This window comes from Corylus avellana, chromosome ca7, assembly GCF_901000735.1.
Source record: "Corylus avellana chromosome ca7, CavTom2PMs-1.0".
In the NCBI taxonomy this organism is placed as follows: domain Eukaryota; kingdom Viridiplantae; phylum Streptophyta; class Magnoliopsida; order Fagales; family Betulaceae; genus Corylus; species Corylus avellana.
This window is the reverse complement of record NC_081547.1, coordinates 17,686,646-17,689,908: the sequence shown is the minus strand read 5'-3', so window position 1 is coordinate 17,689,908 and position 3,263 is coordinate 17,686,646. Positions and strand designations below refer to the sequence as shown.

At 28.3% G+C, this 3,263-nt stretch overlaps 1 long non-coding RNA gene across 1 annotated transcript in view; it reads left to right on the top strand.

Annotated features, from left to right (window-relative positions):
• Positions 1 to 1,966, top strand: part of LOC132188853 (uncharacterized) — a 10,141-nt gene extending 8,175 nt beyond the window's left edge. Inside the window, exon 4 of the long non-coding RNA XR_009440926.1 lies at positions 1,654 to 1,966. This is a non-coding gene — a long non-coding RNA (uncharacterized LOC132188853). The remainder of the gene's footprint in view (positions 1 to 1,653) is intronic.
• The last annotated feature ends 1,297 nt before the right edge of the window (positions 1,967 to 3,263 follow it).

Here is a 3,263-nt window from a genome sequence, read left to right as displayed (position 1 = left end):
TATATATATATATATTAATAATAGATATATATATATATATACATATATAATTAATTGATTTAAATATATGATATTAAGTTGATATAATTAAGCTTAATATATATATATTATAACTCTTAATATATATTATATATATATATATATATATAATTAATTGATATAAATATATGATATTAAGTTGATAATTAAGCTTAATATATATATATTATAACTCTTAATATATATTTTATATATATATATATATATATAATTAATTGATATAAACCTGTAATTTATATTAATATATATACTTGCAAATCATACATCAAGCTTAATATATAATCATAGTTCTTGATATATTTAAACATCATATTACATAATACTTCCAATTATGAAATTAAACTAAATTTATTTTAAGTTAATTAATTGATAATTATCAACTTGATTACACATAATCAAATTGATATATATATATATATTTTCACCATGTATGTTAAGGGATTGATATACATTTGTCAATTCCTTAATTTGGTTAATTAATTGATAGGGTTAATCTTATCAATTACTGCATATCCTATGAAATAAAGCATAGTGTTAATATTATAGAACTGATAGCGTCTACCATGCTTGACACATAAGAAGTAGTAATGATGCATTTAGTGTTGTAAAACACAACCACTAATGCATATTCTGTTGTAGAGGCATATCTTAGCTATATATTTTTTAAGTTTTGATCTTTCTCTGGGGACTCACAATATTAATATTTAGCATGAGATCTTTCTAGGGCAATTATCACAAAGTTGTAAGCCCCAATATTTTTTTAATCAAAATTATTATTAATATTTTTTTAAATAATTTTTTGGACAAATTATTATTAATATTTATCTTGGTAAATAAATAATTTTTTTTATCAAGATAACGTGGTAAAATTATTTTTTGGACAAATTGTAATTATTTTTTGGACAAATTATTTTGTCCAAAAATAATTACTATAATTATTTTTTGGACAAATTGTAACGTGCTATTTTACCACGTTACAATATAGTAACGTGGCAAAATGCCACGTTACCATATTGTAACGTGGTAAAATGCCACGTTACAATATAGTAACGTGGTAAAATGCCACGTTAGCATATGGTAACGTGGCATTTTACCACGTTACAATATGGTAACGTGGCATTTTGCCACGTTACTATTATGGTAACGTGCTATTTTTGCACGTCACTATATTGTAACGTGTAAAAAATACCACGTTACTATAAGTTATGGTAACGTGTTATCTTTTAACACGTTACAATATAGTGACGTGGCACCATTCGTATGAACAGTTGCCACGTCACTACACCTTAATATTTTTGTAGTGATGCGAGCAATCTAAGAGTTTTTATGGCACAGTTTCTGTATGCCTTCCTCTTTATTTATATGCATGCTAACCTTGTCTAAAGTTTTTTCCCCTTTTTCTTTAAGATGGGGACCTGTATTAACATGGGGTTTTGATTTTGCAAAAAAGGGTGCTTGCACCTCCCTAAATGCCTATATGAGGGAAGAAAACACGAGTAATTTCATTGGTTTTCTCTCAATTTGAAAAGTAGTAGTTTTTTTCTTTTCTTTTCTTTTTACCATATTCACGTGTGCTATTAAGTGCAATGATGGTATTTTTTCTTGTGAAAGCAGAGAATGAATTGGAGTTGGATTTCAAGAGCATATTGGGACAAAGTTCCGGTCATCCAGCTCGGAAAAAGGTTATTGCTTGTCAATATGTTTGTTTGCTTATACTTCTGCTACTCTTCTATGTACAATCTTTCTAGCCATGAATCGAAATCATTAATTAATGGCTTTTTCGTAATCCATGGAGAAAGAAGCGGCCTTGAATTTGGCTGTAGATTTTTTTGTTTTGTAAATCAGTGAAGCAACGTACTAATGTAGCTTAGTTACATACCATGTATGTACAAAGTTCCTCCTTATCCAATTTGTTGTGACTCAGCATTCTTTTATGCAATCTTATAGTTTCATGGGATGGTCAATGTTGTATGTCAGGTTTACTTTGTAACAGAATTACAGGTTAATTACATAATTTTTCTATCAAAAAGAAAGATTTGATTGTTGATTAAAAATTAGTTGTGACATATGGTCATGTTTCGTGTGTAACTAATGATATTTGGTGCCTCGTTTTGGGTAAGGCGTAGTATTTGGTGCTACTGGTGCCAAAACTATTTTGTTATAAAATCAGGGATACTCTGATGGATTTATGCTCTTTAAACACTTTTCTACTCTCTTTTTTTTTTTTTTTTTTTTTTTTTTTTTAAATATTTGTTTTTGTTTTGTTTGTTTCTTTTCTCTCACATAGATGGGTGGCATCCCTAGGTTTAATTTGAATTCATTTGGTATATCATATTTACTTAATTTTATAGTTTTTTTTTTTTTTAAAAAAAAAAATTCAATATATACTTTTCAATAATCTATATATTAAATATATTTTATAATATATGTATGGTATTAAAATTATAATGTTAACAATTATAATGATACATAACACAGGGAACCAAGCACGTGCCATCCCAACTAGTAATTACAAAAGCGCTAAAAGTTTAAAAAATTAAGTAAAATTTTCTCAATTTTTTTTGCTAATGTGGCACTACCACGTCATCCTAGCATATGGGGTCGTAAAGGCATCAAATATATATTCTCTTTGACCAATAGTTACATTCCGAGAGATAACACTTTCTTTTCTATGAACCCCTGTTCTAGATTTTATTGAAACAACTGATTTAACCAACTAAATTGGCTGCTTCCTTCCTCTTTTTTTTTTTTTTTTTTTTTCTCCTGAGCACTTGGAAGTTGTTACCTTTCATTTAAACATTCTTCATATGCAACTGCACGATCTAACAATTAGTTGATGACTAATTAAAAAGAGAAAAAGAAGTGATTAATTAAGATATACAGGTGAGGTGGCACATTAGCAGAAACCAAAAAACTTGGGAGTACAAGGTTGTTGAAATAGAGACAAAAAATTTAACGACCTTTGTTTTTTTTTTTTTTTTTTTGATCTGAAATGCATATCTTGAGCCGCCTATTGGCCCGCCCATCTTCGCCGTCCATTTCGGAGGGACAGATGGAGATGTGGTTACTATACCTATCTGTTTCCCCCTGGATTCTAGCTTCCTTTGACCTCCAACCTTAAACCTCAGCCATCCAATTCTCACTTTCAGACAAAAACACTAAAAAAAACAGTCCCCTTTTTTCCTTTTCTTTTTTTTTGTCTTTTTTTTTTTTTTTTTTTTTTT